This window comes from Ornithodoros turicata, chromosome 4 (genome assembly GCF_037126465.1).
Source record: "Ornithodoros turicata isolate Travis chromosome 4, ASM3712646v1, whole genome shotgun sequence".
In the NCBI taxonomy this organism is placed as follows: domain Eukaryota; kingdom Metazoa; phylum Arthropoda; class Arachnida; order Ixodida; family Argasidae; genus Ornithodoros; species Ornithodoros turicata.
Genome location: NC_088204.1, coordinates 77,877,690 through 77,896,699, shown reverse-complemented (window position 1 = coordinate 77,896,699; position 19,010 = coordinate 77,877,690).

The following is a 19,010-nucleotide window of genomic DNA, read 5'->3' as shown; positions in this document are numbered from 1 at the left end:
ATGAGTGTTCCTGTGTCTGTGATGAAAGATGCCGTGCATGTGAAGGGAGGCAGAAATATGGAACTTACGGTTCCAATGTCAGCTATCTCAGGCAGTGTGATCTTGATAGGAGGCCCACATTTGGGATTCTCTGGAGCATCATCATCATCATCGAATGAAGGCGGGTTTCTACTGCATGTGGCTGAGAGCTGTCCCCAAAACTCTTCACCTACATTGGAAAAGTATAGTTGTCAATACTGAGCTGTAAAGTTGCCAGGAATATTAAAATGACACAAGAGGTCGCTTTCTTTGCTTCCACCTTGCACGTCATCGTCCAAACTAGACAAGTGTTATGACTAGGGTTGTGCGAACATTCGAAATTTCGAATACGAATCGAATAACAAATTCGAATTATTCGTATTTGATTCGAGAAATGAGTATTCGATAATTTTCGAACATTCGAAACTGTGTTCGGACATACCGGGGGAAAAAACAGGACCAAATATTCCGCAGTTTCGGTTTCGCCATAGTTTCGTTTTTGTTCCAAGTGAATTGCCATTAGCATTTCAGCATGGCAACCTTTTCCCTCCTGCCCGCGCTGTGGTAAACGCGGTGTCACTTCCCTTTCAAGACATGTCACATGTGTGACACTAAGGACAAGGTTCAGCCCTTCGTAGCGCAACAGGGCGCTTACGATACGGCAAATAACGCAGCAGCATTTGCAGGTGCTTTCGGAGATATCCGCGGTCATCTGCGGAGTGTGATGCATGCAAGTCCTGTTGCAAATGTTGAGAGGAACCACCTCAAGCGTCACCTTGCCCTTCTGAGGGGGTACCAACAACGCCAACGCGCCCGAGATGCTCAATGACATACTGCAAGGGTTGGAGCTTCTGCCAGCAAAGAAGAAACGCGCTATTGATGGCAGGCTTACAGCGGTGGGTCCTTGACCTCCAACTATATAGTATCCAGGAAAACCGTGGATTCAAGGAACTAACGGAGGCTATCCCGAATTACCGATTGCCGTGCAGATCTACGTTGCCTCGAGATATGGTGCAAAGGTTCAATGAGTCTGAGCAAAGTGCAAACAATATGGCAGCCACCCCATCACAGGTACGGAACACACTTGACAACCTGGCAAAGTCGGCTCTGAGGAAATGATTACTGAACCAGAGAAAGAAATTGAAGCATGTGCAAATGATATGCTGCTAAAATGGGACTTGAGTCCTTGTCACAGGTCGCAGACGACTTGCCAATACAGTCATCCACACCTTGCTACTCTTACCTGGCAATTCCAGCTACCTGAGTGCCAAGTGAGAGGGGCACAAAGGGAACCTCTGTTACCTGACCACACAGAACAACTTGTCTTCTTGCCTTATGAGTTGTGAACCTGCAACTTGTACCTCATCAGGTTTCGAACTTTTCCAGTCTTTGTGTGAAGTTTGAGCACCAGAAAAGGGCTTCTGTCACTTACTGGTTATTGCAGGCATTACTCATTCCATTCTTTTCTTACGTCATGCCAGTCTTTCAGTTCAGGAAAATAGAACTGTTCACAAATGCTCTTGTCTACTGCCCTGTGTGCATACCCACATACTGTATGCCGGTGGTTCGATATTCGATTCGTATTCGGCCCCAATTATTCGTGTTCGATTCATGTTCGAAAAATCTACTGTGCGCCCCCCCCCCCCAGTTATGACAAGTGCCACACGCAATCCTGCACAAAGGATGATGCTAGTTAGTGTGCTAGTAGTGCCTCTGGAATGAAGGAATGAAGATATAATACTTGTAAAATGGTTGCGTCCCATACACTGCGTTGTTTCATTGAGCTGAGGTGTAATTTGCCCAAGCTCTCACTTGAGCGTGACTGAAGGAACTGCTCTCATAGAGACTATGAAACAATTTTTTTCTCGTGTTTCTTTGACAGAAGACGTGTTCCGGAACACAAACAAGTTCTATACGTCTGGCAAGCGAACGGGTTTCTCAATAAAATATTTAAACGAGGTACTAAAGTTGCACGAAAATAATACACGTTGCACAACGGTGAGCGGTGGCAAGAGTGTTGTGTGGAGAGACATGACGCCCTTCACCACTGTACATGACCTTCGGTATCGATGCCATGAACGCGCACCGAATGGTAGGCCCATCATTGGTGGATGTTCCTTTGTGAGGACCGTGTGGAAACCAAACGCAAGGATGTACTGGAAACACAAAAGAGGGGTCCAGAAGCGATTTCAACGGGCGCGGTTAAAAATGGGGCACACTTTAATCGAGAAAAAATTCCCGTGTATGGGAGGATATGATTATTACGAAAGAAAAGAGGCAGGTAAAAAGGAAAGGTCAGACAGGCAGAAGCCGACTTGCTATTCCTTGTAAAAAAAAAGAAAAAGAAAACAGAACCAGAAAACGAGAAAGACGCTAGCGGCACATGGGCAGCAGGGGGGCATGAGTACACGATCGCTCAGAGGCAGTCCAGGAGCCCAGAGTCATACAGGAAGCATATTAGCGCTGTGGTAATAGCCCATTGCTTCTGCCCTATGGGGCCCGTGTATGGGTTTTCCAATAGGAAGAGCCGATTTCACCAAATATTTGCTGGCATGTTCGGGAAATTGCATAGTCCCCAGATGGTCGTCCCCGCAGTAGTTCCCACATAAAATAACCTAGACAGCACGTGCGATGACTATTTTTCTCTAGAAGCAGCGAGACATGATATATCAGCAGTTAAGGAGTGTTAACACAGTTTTGAAGTCCCGATAAGTAGATGTAAAAAGGTTTACTTCCTTTATCACTCTGACTGATTTGAAATTTCTTTTTGACATTATGCGTGTAGTAGTAAATGAAGGGGAGCATCCGCATCTTTGGCAGTGTGCCAACAGGTGTCCTGATGGCTTGCCTGCAAGAGACGTTCCATATGTTTCCTTCGCCTTTTTATTCAGGCATCTGGACGTATCCTGCTCAAGACTTCAGAACTGTGTCAATACTCCTTTACAGGCGCCATTTCTTGCTGAGTCATCAGGTCTTGCTGGTTCTATCAAAGCATGGAGAGGCGCGCTTGCCATCTAAATTAACTGACGTGGAAACGAAAGCGAGGTGTCGCATCCTGCCCCGGACCGTTCAAATGTATTTATTCTATTAAATTCGCTAGTTGAGAGTCTGCAGTTTGTCGTCTATACGTTCTTCCCTGCCACGCTCGGTTCAGATCAACTAGACTGTGTTGCACCATTGGCTGTTTAGCGAACGCCAGTGGTAGGATTCAGTTCCCAGTCTTCAGCGTGGCAGCGGGGATATCAACAATAGACAAATTAGCCCTCTCCTCTCGGCCAGGCAACTACTAAATCTTTTTAGTCTTCCTCTACTTAAGAACGGAAGGTTTCATCCCATCCCTATGCTTGCTCCTATTGGCACCTATAGCCATAGACGCATCACACTACGTCGCAACAAGTAGTGCACGAAAACCGAAACTACAGGGGAGACCAAAATGCAGCACCTGGTGGCACTGCAGCATAATTTCTTTGGTGGAATGACTCTGTTATGGTCGGGAGGCTACCAACATTTTGTACCGTTCTTCTGTTGAATGCATATATAGTTTCCTCTATAGTCTTGTTCAACTTAAGGAGGAAAAGCAATCTAGTCCGTCAGCTCTCAAAATATTACTGCGCTGCAGATAGGATGGCTGGACAAAGAGAGGTCACGGTCGCTCCTCCACCAGATAATATAATCCATCGTACTCAGTCTGCTTCCGTATAGATTGGCCACATGACACTATACTGTGCGGTGGCGCTGAGGTATTTCTCCTGGCGCGCTAGTGCGTCTCCCTATCTCTAACGGTGTATGTAGTTGACACACTAGATTTCTGCTTCTTTTTAAGCTGAACACAAATATAGTTTTCTGTGAAAGTACAAAATTCCACATACTATTTGGAAGGTTTAACAAGCGGTGTACAATGACGAGGAGGTCTTCCAGCAGCAGTGTGAGGGCAACGCAGAAGTCTCCAGGCTTGGCAGTACTCAATCCTTTAAATAGACACTACAGAAAAAGGAAAAATAAATAACAGTTCTCCTGTTATTGGCTAGCGCTTTACAATGGGCCGACGACAATATCGTTAAGAGCTATTCCATCACCACCGCGCCCCCTATGTCTATGTTGGATAATCATTAGTGAAGTGAAAAATTATTAGCGAGTTTTATCGTATCGTACGATGCCGCTCTCGCGTAAGTAAAGGGACAGCTTGGTGGGTCCACACAATGTGCAAAGCTCTGTTTATGCTCTGCGCGTGCGCAGAACCACCAACGCTATCACAAACGTACTCACAGGGGATAGCGTACGGTAATCTAAAGCTTACTGTTGTCTTCTGTGCTGCAATGACGTCCTGTATTGCCTTACGACCGGACTAACGGGTATTACAGAGTTTCAGTGCATCGTATGCTGTCGCCTTTGCGTACGAAAAGGATAGCATTGGTGGTTCTGCGCACGCGCAGGACACAAGCAGAGCTTTGCGCATTTCGCAGAACCACCAACGCTATCCCTTTCATGCGCAAACGTGACAGCGTACGTTTTACTAGAACTACCAGTAAATTACCACGCTACTGTGCTACTACACAACACAGAAAGCGCTGAAATGCTGTCTGCCTCTTGCGTCTGTCATTTCTCTATCGCCCCTCTTTGCGATTGCCTTATCTGAGGACATTAAGAGGAGACAAACCAGTAGCAGAGGAGGCATCAGCAACGTACTTTACTGATTGCACGTTAGCGCGCAAATAACAAGCTCCTGCTTACTAGCTATTAGTGGATCAGTATTTTTAGAAGTAATGTACACCGCTACAAATTGACCGCTTCAATATCTGATCTGCATGATGCCGCATGAAAATTTCTCTCTGCTACAAGCTCTGGTAGAACTCGAGCGCAGACGTCTTTGTGCCCCTTTTATATAACGATGTCACACAACCTTAAATTATTTAGATTTATTTCTTTGTCGTTTACGTATGGAATTTTTTTACATTACAATCTAGACCACAACAGTATCACTTTTCGACTATGGCGGGATTAGCATAGAAATGCGTAAATGCAAGAGTCAAAGGCTTACCCGGAGCAACCGTGCCACACCTACTACTACTCCTTGCTGCAAGAGAAACACAATGCTACAAGAACTTCGTACTGAATAATGATGAACGTCGTCATACTTCGTGCATTGTGAACAGATCGGGCGAACACCAGTTAATGGACTGGAAAGACATGGTGGATAATGCTCACGTGGAGCACCACGTCCTCACTAACGACGATACGAATGCCACAATTTGGGGACCACCCCTTGCGACGTGACGGTGCATCAACGTCGCACGTCGCGAATTATGCTTTTAGTCTGACACACAAGTTACTCGTAACTGTAATTAGTTACTTTTTGACATAATTAGTTACTTTCTACAACAATAAGTCGTAACTGGAAGTCTGCAACTAGCTACCGCTTTTAGGTAAGGTACTTCAGCCTTACAGTATACTTCAGCCAGGAACTTCAGCCCAAGTAAAAAGTTATGGTAAAAATTCAGCCACTTCTTTACAGAACAGCTCAGTATTCCGACTCGTTTTTTTCCCATTAGCCATCCGGGAAAAGAACATCGTTCCACGGTCGCTAGTCATCCTTTTTGACCATGCCATATTTAAACAGGAACTTGTCAGATTTTAGGTTCGGTTTGAACGTTCCTAACTTTACTTAAGTCATATATATATATATATATATATATATATATATATATACAGATAAGCAGATACAGATACTTCTACCCAAAGGTCCGTGGGGCACAGGACATTTATTGCTAAAGTGCAACGATGACAATCCCGGTAAATATTACGCCTTCAAGAGTATTATAATACAACTAATGCTTCTTTTTGTATATTATAATTCAGATACAGATACATTCAAAGCACGAGTATTACGACACATAATGCAAATTATCAAGAGGATTACAGTTATAGTACCCATAATACAAAAGTACTACTTTTACTGCCCAATCCTGTTCCTGAGAAGCATAGGGATGGCTTCTGAAAGAATCGCTTCGAGGCGCAAAAATTATTCGGAAGAAGCCGCCACACAACCGCCGCCACACGCCATCACAAGTGCGCCAGATAATAGCGGCAGTCTAAAAGGACATCGTTAGTATATTCATCCTTGCTATCAATGGCGCTTTAACAATTGTTTTTAAACCTTGGAACACATTTGCATGCTTTTAAAGCAAACACGCGAAATATCCGTGTTAACAAAACATGTACATCGACTTCCCCGTCAACCTGGAATCCACCACCCTTCTCGTATGCCCCACTCTCAATGCCCCACTCTCAATGCGCCGACGACACCCATCGCTGTCGGAGATATAATATAACTCTCTGACTGTAACTCTTATGTCGTCTCGTAGTATGGTAGATAACTTACGTTATTCTTCGGGCAGAACTCCAAGCTGTTTTTCATACACTGGAAGAAATTTTTAGAACGGCATTTGAAATGACAACACACAGTCGCTTCGTGGCAAAGGTTATACGGCATGTAGGCTCTTGCACAGCTGACTGAAACATGATCGGCCACGGCCAGGTCAGTTTCATAAGGCATATACCCCTACTGAAGCCGAGGTTTGCGCCAACTTTGGTCACATTGTACAAGTTATTCAGGCACGGCATCCTCCACAAGGGATGGACAGCCGCATGCTGTGATTTTCCAGTGCACGTTAAAGAAGCATGGAAGTCGCCCCCCATATTTTTTTCTTTTTTGCTTTTCGCTGCGACGCCTTCTGCAACGAATAAAATGTGCTCCTGCGAAAGAACGATGAGCGCAGGTGACCTACAGAGCACGCGCAAGGCTCTGACCCTCACACCTTTAAAAAGCCCTCTCCACATGCAAAGAGCGCCGGGGAAGGGGGTGGTGGTGGTGGTGATGGCGATAGGGCTTGCCGTTGTCGGCCTCACGTATGTGGGCAACGTCACGACTCACGCCCTGGGGGAATGTGCGTCCTGGGCCGACTTCTAAGGGAACTGTGCCGACATATGTCTGAAAGCGTCTGAGGAAAACCCAGGAAAAACCCCAGACAGCACAGCCGGCACCGGGATTCGAACCCGGGTACCTCCCAGTCTCGACGGGGGAAGGGGGATAATGGCAGGATCGACTCGCCGGTTTTGGCCACACAGAAGTGTGCGTTGTCTCGAATATAGCCACAAGAAAAGAAGAAAAAGAAAGGAGGGACGGATGGAGGATAGAGGATGAAGAGTGCAGATGCACGTTCGTCAGGAGACGCAGCCGATCGTTTTCTACGGTTTTATGACCGGATTGTTTGTTACGTTGCTCAAAGTGCAACGAAAAGCACTTACCTTCCCCATGTTGAAAAGGTTGGAGATGGTGATGTTGATGCAAGGACCTACACGAACATGTTGATAAATAAAACATTTGAAAATATATATAAACGGCATATAAAATATAAACAACAACAACAACATATATATTCTGATGATGAAGTGGGGAGGTTTTCCACTCTAGGAGTGGAACGCTACCCCATAGCTAGGGGGTCTAATATGAGTGATGACAACGATGAGTAATGACGATGAGAGATGACGGGAATGATCGAAGTGGCGATGACGATGCTGAAAGTGATCGTGATGGTGGGAATGTCCGAGGGCGCTGCTGGGGTCATAATGAGTGCTCTAGGCCTGTCGCCTCAAAGAAGTCAACCACATGACGTAAGGCCGCCCTGGAGTGGCCGCGGTGTCCCAAGGACCAAGGATGGTCGACAAGTTGAAGGGGCGGCAGCCAAGGGTGGCAAGCTGTGACTGCAGTGTACGCCTCTCGTTGATATGAGTCCGGCAGCGGAGGAGTATGTGCTCAACGTTGGCAAGTACACCACACTCGTTGCACATAGGGCTAGCCTCACAGCCTAGCTGGTATCGATAGGACGGAGTGAAGGCCACATTCAGACGTAGCCTGTGGATGAGCGACTTCAGAGGACGAGGAAACTTTGCAGGCAACCGGTATGACAGCGTTGGGTCTATACTTCCCAAAGAGGACATAGTTGGAATGTCGTGTTGCCACTGCAGGGTATACCAGGAAGCGGACAAATGCCTGAGGAGGGATCTTCTGTCTCCTCTCGAGAGTATAATGGGCATAGAAGGCCGTTGTTGGTGTGCAGCGGCAGCGGCAGCGTCGGCCTCGTGGTTCCCAGTTATTCCGCAATGCCCTGGAACCCACTGAAAGGCAACGTAGTGGAAGCGATCTTGTAGGGACGTCAGGGCGCACAGGATGTCTATCACCACTGAGGAAAGGGAACCGCGGATGCCCATGTTTTTAATGCACAGGAGAGCTGCTTTGGAGTCGGTGTAGATTACCCAGTGCCGCGGTTCGCAGTCTTCTGCATATGTCAAAAATAACAAGATAGCATAAAGTTCAGCGGATGTCGATGAGGTACGGTGAGATAGACGACACCCACGTGTAACAGACTCCGATGGAATGGCAAAGGCTGAAGATGAAGTGTCCCTGGTCGACGATCCATTCGTGTATAAAGCGATACTGTTGCGGTATTGAGCCTCGATGAAGTCAAGGGTAAGTTGCATAAGAATAAAATCAGGATAGCTCTATTTGTTGTTCTTGAGGCCAGGGATGGAGACAATGACAGGCGGCGATGGCAACGTCCATGGAGGCACTTTGGGTGCCGTCGGGTCGACTATGAATTTGGGGATATGAGGTCTGAATGATGTCACAGCAGCATGAATCGTCCCGTTCCGTCTAGCGTGAAGCCTGCGAATCAGAGGGTGATGGTTATGATGGGCACGGAGGCGCAGATAGTGGCGTGCAGTTTCCCGTGTGCGGAGAACCTCAATGGGGATGTCCCTGGCCTCAGCCACTACTATACGGGTTTCAGCGCATCGCGGGACCCCTAGACATACGCGAAGACTGCGCGCAAGCAGAGCTCGAATCCTTTGAATCAGTGTCTGAGGAAGTCCGTGCAGGACGGGAAGGCTGTACATCACTGAGCCACGAACCAGGGCATTGTGCAGCATGAGGAGATCCTTCTCGTCTCGCCCCCATCTCATACCTGCAAGGTGACGAATCACGTTGACCCAGCGTTGGACTTTTTTTTCAATGACGTCTATGTGGCGCTTCCATGACAAATTCCATGATAGAGTCACGCCGAGGAACTTGTGATGTGTCACCTGCTCCAGACGGCTTCCACCAATATACAGGCGATATCTATGCATGTCTTTGGGCGTGAAGGCTAGAACAGCGCTTTTCTCTACGGATATCTCCATCCCTCCCTGGAGTAAATAGAGGCGAATGTCATCTAACATGCGCTGAAGACGCTGACGGAGTGCTGGACGGAAAGTGCCTGTAGTCCAAATACAGATGTCATCGGCATACAGGGACAAGTTGACTTTCCGCTGAATGCAGGTTCCAATGCCCGCCACAACGGCATTAAAGAGGAGCGGACTTCGGACGCTTCCTTGTGGTACCCCCTGAGAGATGGGGAATTGCTCTGTGTCGCCTTGTCTTGTCCGGACGAAAATACCTCGTTGACTGAGGAAATGAGCTATCCGCAGGGAGGTTTGCGGATGTCTCTAGTATAGTAGTAGCTCGTGATCATGAGCAGCAAGGTGGTCGGTAGCCTAGATAACTGTTGCTTGACAAATCTGGGATTATATCCCGCCAGACGTGCCACATTTCCCACAAGGTGTGCAATTTGTTTCCCAGAAAAAAAACAAAGAACACACACACACACAAACTCATAGTCGTGGTTCCGTGCGTTCACCCTTAACTCACCACTCTGGGTATAACGAGGAGGAGAAGTATGATCTCACGTCACCGATGACGTTACAGGGGCAACTCCTTCTGGTTCGCTAGTCAGTAGGCGTCAGCGCCCTGTCCCTTTGCCGCCGTAAACCAGATTTCCCAGTTCCCTGGAGAAATGGGGATAGAAGGAGCGGCCAGAGCCAGGAGCAATGCTTTTTCAGAACCCCGGACAGCCGAGTGGCAGACATTTATCTGGACCAATCAGCAAGCGTGGCTCCGGTAACGTAAGCGCAAGGTCCCGCGCAGATCACAGACTGGTACTGCTCTCCATCGCCCTTGCGCACGGTCGCGTTTTGCTGCTTACGTTAAATTCAATTTCTGCAATAATTATGACTCTATGGGGTGAATTAATTCTTATGGTGCATCTTACTGGCCTGCTTAGCATTTTTATACAAAAAAAGTGTTAAAAATAACTTCTGTGCTACTTTGATACACATGACATGATACTGAAAGTAGTATGTCTGTGACGCATCTGAGGCGCAACTAGCTCTGTTGTCTCCTCTCTCTTCTTTATTCTTCTTCTCTCTTTCTCAACGAACCCCCAAGTCCGTTGTCCTGGTACAGACAAGTCTTATCTGAGTTGTGGGACACGCGTAGCTAAAAGCCTGTTGGGAAGTAATTATTGTATGACGGGACCACAGAAGAAAATAAACGTGTAGATACCTTTGCTCTTCATCATGGACATACCTGGTGGCTTCATCATGGACTTTCCTGGTGGCTTCATCATGGACTTTCCTGGTGGCTTATTCATGGACTTTCCCGGTGGCTTATTCATGGACTTTCCTGGTGGCATCTTCATGGACTTTCCCGGTGGCTTCATCATGGACTTTCCCGGTGGCTTCTTCTTCTGCGGTTTATTGGGTTTCTTTGCTCCGTCAACTTCCAAGGGAAGTAGTACGCATAGTACTGCTACTAGCAGTACGACGTAGCGAAGGGGCAGCGCCATAACGATGTCTGTCTGTGTCGTGGTTCAACTCGCCAATTTAAGGGATACGCGGTAATTTAAAAGGGGGTCGCGGAAAGCGAAGACAGCTGTGACCCTCTTTCATGAAACCAGCGACAACATTGTCCAACACCCGCATTTATGTAACGAGCACAGTGGAACGCGCGGCCGACCATGGCACATCCCTCTCTCTTTAGATAGGGAAGGAAAGCGAAAATACTTTGTGAGGGTTTAAATTCGCAACAACGAGGAGAAAGAAAATGAGTAAAAGGAAAGGACGATGTTGGATGAATAAATTGGGAATGTAGATCTGAATTAGCACGCTATAATTATCTACTTGTAGCTCTGTATGGTCTTCTTTGATGGCAGAAGAATAGTACAATAAAGAACCACAACTTTATTGAAGTGATAATGTGTGTGTGTGTGGGGGGGGATGTTAATCGCCAAAGAGCGGGGCGAAACCCAACCCCATGGCTGCTACCCGCTGGTAATGAAGTGAAATGTAATACTGAGACGCCTCAAAGTCAGGACCGAAGTTCTACACCGTCCAAACGCATTACAAGTGCTTTTAGGGCAGAGCGTTTGTGGACTGGACTTGGCCATAGACAAACCAATAGCACCTCAGTTTGAGCCCGACCTATGCGTGCTTTTGAGGAAGTTTTTCGAAGTGGTACTCCACAGGTCTCCAGCATCGTTTGCTGAATCTCGTGCTCTGCGTGACCAAAAGGACAGCTCTATGTGGTGCAAGAACGTGGGCCAGCGAAGTAAGGATCCTTGATGGAACATTCATAGCGTGCAAGTAGAGTGTGAATGGCTTCACTTGAACTCCAGCGGAAACAGACGGTCAGTGTTACACTGGCACCTGGTTTATTGGAACAACATAGGGAACGACTAGAAGTCGCTTGAGATTTGCGAGGTTTATCGTTGCCATTATGCCGGATCAGGATTTTTGCACCGTTTCAGCCGCCATTATGTCAGAAATCATTCGGTCACTGGATCGACTCAATGTGTGTGGTGCTTTCGGCAACAGTGAGACATAAAAGTGACTGTTGCGTAGACATACAGTTACTATGACCCGGACTACTGTCTGAGTTATATAAAGACTACAACAACAACCATACTTTAGTAATTATGATTGAGACCGAGAGCGTAGTAAACTAGAGGCCCCATTCACGTTCCAAACGTAAAAGACATTTGCCAGGGTTATCACTGCGCAGCATAACAGGTCAGTAACATTTGGTCACCCCTCTTACTTTCACTGGTCGACCGTGCCAAAACACTGCGAATTGTTAGGTAATGCCTCGCAGCTGTGTTCACCACGGCTACCTACAGATGTGCCGGCGCCTATTTGGGATCGTTGACGTGGGTGCCAGCATGATAAAAATCTGCCCGGCTAACGTCATCATGACGTTGGTAGACAGACCGAAACAGATCGGAAGGGTAGAGCTGGGTTCCACGAATGGGCGATTGTTCTCTGCCTCCTATTGAAAGAAATGTAGGACCGAAGGTCGCGTCCCTTTCAGAGAGCATCGTAATCCCCCCTACACCGTGGCATTCGGGCGATTCCTTGTTCGCCACTAGCTTTGAACGTAGTTCAACCCTACGAAATTGGTGACGCTGTCGAACACTATGACGTCATTTGTTTGCAAACAGGTCTATTGCATTGAACGTAATGTTAGCGACACCAAGGAGGACTCGGTGATGCCTATGGTTTGAAGAGCTCACCGTTGTTAGCATAGTTCTCTACTAGGTCGTCTCGCCACGACAGAACTAGCGGATGTACTAGGCGAACTTTCTTTGGTGCGCTCTGTAGTCAATCTAAATTTCATTAATAATTTGATTATATTAGTAGAAGCGAATAAACGTGGACTTTAAAGTTAACGAGCACGGATCTTTTTTTTTCTTTTTTTTTTGACAGAAATCAGATCAGCATTGAAGTTTTCGTTTTTGTAGCTCTCGAGATCTGGATTGTGTGATCGATATATGTAGCTACTGAATGACTAATTATCTTAAATTAATTAGAAAACTTCGAAAAAACAACAACTTTGGGTATTAGGGGAGGTTAAGCAATTGTGCGATTGAATTGGGACATTCATTATTTGAAGCCGTATCTTTCAATTCTGAAAGAAGGATGTGCTCTGTGATATCCATGACCGGATATTGCTATGGAAATCATCCGACACCGAAACCCCCTCCTCTCAGGAGAAGGCGAGCAGTGCCAATGTCTCCAGTCTCCTGGAAGCACCTGTCACGCAAAAGCAGATTTCTGTAGGGCGTTTATGTTCAATCTTCCGGAGGCGCTCGGAGCGGATATGTCGTCACAGGGGGCTTAATCGCTTCATCGTCGTTACGGTCGTTACAAGCTAACGAGTGGCGGGAAATTCAAAAAGGCGGGCGGGAAATTTAAAAAGGTGGGCACGTGCACGGTGCTCTTCGCGCGATACGTGAAAGCCGTGGTACACGTCACGCGCAATGTGTCACGTGCCCACCTTTTTGAATTTCCCGCCACTCGTTAGCTTGTAACGACCGTAACGACGATGAAGCGAATAAGCCCCCAGGCTCGAGGGCGTATGAGAATTGGCTCAGGCCCGCCCGCTTTGTGTTTCGAAATTCGCTCAGAGACACCTCCGAGGCAGCTCGCTTCGCTCGGAGCTTGGAGGGCGAGCTCGCAGACCCTTCCCACAATTCCTGAGCTTGAAGATGGCGGCTATTTTGAAATTTTGAGATGGCTTTCATCCAGACAATCTAGACCGACGTACCACACGATCCAGGTTGTGGAATTAGCGCTTAAAAATGTAAAAGTCACTGACAGATGTCCAGAAATTTTGTGATGCAGGCCTTGATACAAAGTTCGCAGCCAGCGTCGTGATGGACGAACGCGCCAGTGGCCCCGCGTGAACGGCAAGCAAATCGGTCACCGTCGTCTTCCACACACTACGTGCAACATGCAGTGAAACATGAAATGGTGTACAAAAAGAAAAAAAGAAGAAGGAACATAAAATCAGAAAAACTTACAGAAGCGAAACCTTCAAGCCACTGACATGTATGGGAAGATGCAGCGAACGGACGAATGAGGGGAAATGACTACACAATTAATTCAGGGCATTAATTAATCAGGGGGAATACGATTATAATGGCTGGAATCCGTGTGTACTTCTGTGGAACGCATGCAGTCCGACGCATAAACGGTGCGCTACGCAAAAACGGAACACCAACGGAAGCACAGCAATAGATACTCCGCAAGCGCAAAGTCGTTGTCGCTTGGTCGCGTATGGAATTTAATTTTCTCCTCGCTTTACACCCGACCGATCGATTTCCGGTTCGGTGACGCACTTCTGCTCAGCTCGGGTTCTGCTCCGAGCGAATAAACATAAACGCCCGTAGTACGCCATTCCTGGAGCAACGAATTTCCTGCAAGTTTCTACGTGCTCCAAGGAGGAAACGTGTCCCAGCTGACGCCACCAACTAGTTCCACTTGCTGAACGTATAGCTATGTCTGCGCTTCAGTGTCTTCTGTCATACAGAAAAGAAGGAAGATTTGCTTCGCTGTATCTTGGCGATAAAGGCACGCGTAGTTGATGGAACAATATTACATCAGCGGCTACGCAAAGCAGTCACGAATAAGAATGTCACGTATCCTTCAGAGGTGCTCAGAAGGAGGTGCAGAGGAGCTCGTGATCCTTCAGAGGTTGCTCAGCGCCGCCTGCTTTACTTGTTCAGTACGCCGTCGTAATGTAAGTTAGAGGCTTGCTTCCTAGACGTAGCTATGAGTCCAGCTGCGGGAGGTATTGAAACGACGGTTGAGGAAACCGCTGCTAATCAGTCATAAGAGAAACGTGTATGTATATCAACAAGCTGTGATGCGTGAGGAACATGTAACCCAAGGAGATCACCTGAGCTGGTGAAAGGTCAGCGTAAACTTTGTGGAACAAGGCCTGTAGTGCACACGGTGCTATAGGGCATCACGTTCTGTGGTGGCCTGTTATCAAACGGGAACATGACGAAATGAGGACAGAATAGTTAAGCCGTTCCCGCAGCACATGTCAGCGTTAAAGAAAAAAATAAAACACAATGTCGAAATCCCGTTGGCGAGGGCACGCACCGCTTTATGGGGTGGCACTACATATTGCGCCGCTGGTGACACAACTGTATGAAGTGTCGGAGTTTGTTTCATATTGTTGGTGAACATGCAGCAGTGTTGCTGGAGGAATGGAAGAGCAAAAAACAATGAAAAGCAGTGAAAGGAACCGGAAACTGATGATATTGACATGAAGCAGGGCTGGTAAAAAAAACCAAAAAAAAAACCGGAGATAGATTAGTTTAGAAGCAGAAATAAAAAATGGAAACGTAGGCCGCACTGGTGCGGCCAGCTCTTCCATGACGCTTGACTTCTGAAATTTGATATAATTTGCTGCGAACCTTATTGCAAGTATTCTGCCTGGTAACTAAAGCGTCGCACCGAACTGGAACCGAAACCGAAAAGCGAAATTTACCGTTATTTTCAGGTGGAACTGAACCGGAACTGAAACGTAATTACTAGCGCCATCTTGGAGCTGAACCGGAACGGAACCGATCTAAAAACTTCGGTTACCGGTTCGGTTCGGGTTGGTGTGTGTTATCTATCCCATCGTCTGGTGGCGACATCCGTTTTGTGGGAGATAATACTCAAGATATGGCGGTCCATTCGGAAGCGCGGGACATACAAGGCCAAGGGTGAAGGAATTGTCCTCTCGCTGCCACTTATAGAAGAAACATGTTTTGTCATGAAAGATGAAAGTCACTGAAAAGGTTAGCCAGCTGTAGGACTCGAACCCACATCTTCTGGATTGCCGGTCCAGGGCTCTACCAATTGAGCTAAGCTAACACGCCTTCTCAGCGACTTCCAGGGTGCATCATCTGAAGGGACAAAGCCAGCCCCTCTCTCTCACTCATCCGCCTTTCACTCATAAATTTTCGTACACTTACACTTTGTATGTATTTGTCCCTTCTATGTTGTTCCAGCCTCAGAACGTCAGTCATTCCTACCTTCGAAAGTTTGCAGCAGCAGTGCATTGTAACAACATCATGCGGAACACTGAAAACGTAGCCAAAGAACCACTATGTTCAATAAGGCTGCACTGCACCGCATTCTGTCAGAACGCAGACGGAAAGAAGGCGAAAGGAAGCACACGGAGTGTGAATGCAAGTTTCGGTGAGTGAAGTCCCTCCAACTATGTTAGTGCATCAACCTAGTGACGCCCAAGAAGGCTGTCTTGAGACTTCGATATGCCCTTGGAACTTCATTTGCGCAATTGTGACTAGTGCATTTGCCATATGAAGATGCTACATAAAAAATACGTTCCACTTCCAGATGACGTGTTACCACTATAATCTATGCATATCGTTATATTGTTTTGCTGTTTTTCGCAATTAGAATCATAAATTCGGGGGGTGGGGGGGGAGGGTAGACAGCTCTTATTCGTGATTATGTACCTCCTCTCAGTTCCTTTTCTTTTTCCCGGTTTCAAGAAAAGAAAAAGTCCCGAAATACCACCTGACAGCAGCGCAAACGCGCACGGAAAGAAGTGATCTCTTCGTTCGTTCAAAATGTAGAAACCAGTTTACTGTTGACCAGCTGTTGACAAACAAGAAGCGCCATCTGTGCATGCGTGGAGTTGGCGTGGGCAAAACACACTGAACGCAGCCGTGCGAATGCTTTCCGCAAGTGCGATATCGGCCGTGTTGCACTGCTACACGGCTCTCGACTGCCTCCTTCCACAATGCCCGAAAAATTTAGAGCTATGAAGGAATCAGACAACACGAACGTGTGTATAACGTGAACGTTGTGTATACGAACGACACACAACATGAGGATCTCTTTGCGCTACACATCGACGACTGGACAACCCACAACACAGAACATGCCGCCGATCACAATCGCATTGTAGTTTAATATTTTCGCCGAGCCTGTTCACAGCTGGTATTGTGCAAGCGTACAGGTGACTGGAAGCACACAATTACTTCACCTTAGGTGAGCCGTTTAATCGGGACGTTTCTGGAAACAGTGCTGATTTGGAACGGTGCACCGGTTCATGTTAGCGTCCGGGCTCAGCTGGGACCATACCTTCGCTCTCCCAGTTTCAGAAACCGTCACTTTTTCTACTATCACTCCGTGTGCTATGGGTTTCCCACCTCCTTTCGTCGGACTGACAGCGATTGCGCTCAAAAAGTCCTCGCGCGTTATATACTCAAGTTCCCGGAGAAGCATGATTTTCGGCTATTTTTCCTGAATATCACTGTGAATTATCATGAATTTGAGTAAATTCGGCACGCTCTTCACGTTGTTGGCGTAAAAAAGTGACCTTCACTTATCAAATTTCCAAGTTCACTTCGCAAAAATTTGCAAAATTAAACATGAGTTACATGACATTCACAGCAGGAGGTGGCAAAAACCAGGTAAAGACAAATGCCGTTGATCGCATGATTCCAGGTGACGTAGTTTCTTTATTAGAATTCAGTGACACGTTTTCTGGGACACCCTGTATACCAGAAGCAGGCTACCCCAAAGCAGTCGTATGCGGCCCGCGTAGTTCCACTAAAGCTCAGTGCGGCCCGCAGACACGAAGAAGAGAAAAAAAAAAGCATCGATTGGATATTGCCCTGGTGATGGGAATATTGGGGTAACCTTATCCTGGCTATCGACACTTCTTTGTCGAAGGCGAAGCACAACGTCACCTCGAGTGTTTGCAAAAATCGCCCAGGGTGCACTATTTAATGCGCAAAACATGCCGCTAAAATAAGCATGCATCGCCCCTTTGCGGCCACTGGGTTTACATACAAGTTCTTACATCTTCAATTCCGTAATTTGTACCATATCTCCGTATACGACCATGTCTAAGACGTATTGAAATGCTGTGATAATAGAATCATTTCGCAGCTCTTCTTTACAAAGAAGCTTTTTATCACGTCCTCCCATGACCTATGGTATCGAGTACAAAATCCGTCCATCTCTTCGCTGAAACTTCCTTGATTGTTCTGCTTTCGAGTGTGCTTCTACACTTAATTAAATCATATCTGTGCTCACTTTATTCGTGTTTAGAATGTTATTAATATCCCGCTGTAAGAATTATGAAAAAGGATTTACAAAAAGAAGCGATGTGTAAGGAAAAACGTGTGCTTTCAATGATAAAATTGCAAGACTCAAGACTTTATTTCTTATCCTCAAAAATAAGCTTAATATTAATAGGGATCAGTTCATCATGTTTCAGGAAAAGAGATCTATTCGTAGTGTCCACGCTCTGCATTTAAAGCCATACCAATGTATAGAATAGACGCGTTTAAATTATCTTTTTTTCCCAGGACGGTAGAGGAATGGAATAGCCTACCGGAGGAGGTTGTCACGGCGAAGACTGTAGTTCAGTTTCTGTCGTTGCTGTCAGGGCAGTTGGCATAGATGTATAATTCTGTCAAAAATGTCTTCACAAATGTATAATTCTGTCATTTGTTCGGTTTTGTTGTCTTTTCCCATTCCTACTTAGGCTTCCAGGAGGAAGCCAGTAGTATTTCAAATAAATAAATAAATTCTATGTACAAGACCACGCTAGAGTCCGCATCTCCCTATCTTGACTTGGGTGTGGGCGAGTTTATGGCCTTCAACTACGTTGTGTACCAAGACGACGGGAGAATTCCCCTACTCCCTGAGGGAGAAACCTTGACGAAAGTGTATGGGCACTTTATGGTTAGCAGCTTCCCTCTCTTTCGAATCCACTAGTGGGTCCTGAATGAAAAAGACAGGTTTCTTTTGTGTATTCGCGCAGCTTGTTTAGAAAATGTTTACCTGAATTAATTACTGTTTTGACTTTGTTTCAGATGACCGCTCGATTGATCTTAATAACAAAAAAATTTTCCTAGTTCTTGAGATGTGTCTGTTGATTTCCTCTGTTGAAAACTTTTACATTAATTTGCATTTCAGATGTGTTGTTTGTTTGTTGCTTCTGTGTGTAGAAATTATTGTTGCAAGTTATCATAAGAAATGATGAAATTAAATTTGTTTCTCGTTTTCGAATATGTATTGTTTCTATCACTGGTTAAACTCGACTTTCTCTCTTTGCTTCAGATGTTCACTCGAGTGATATTTTGTGTAATGCACTGCAACGCCTGTTACAGTGTTAATGGCTATGTTATTCAATTGAAAGTATTCGCGACAATTCTAAAGAGGTCACAGCTGTGACTCATTTTAGCAAGTGTTCTCCGAACGTGCTTAATTGTATCCTCTTTTGTTAAGTAATGGGTGCAATG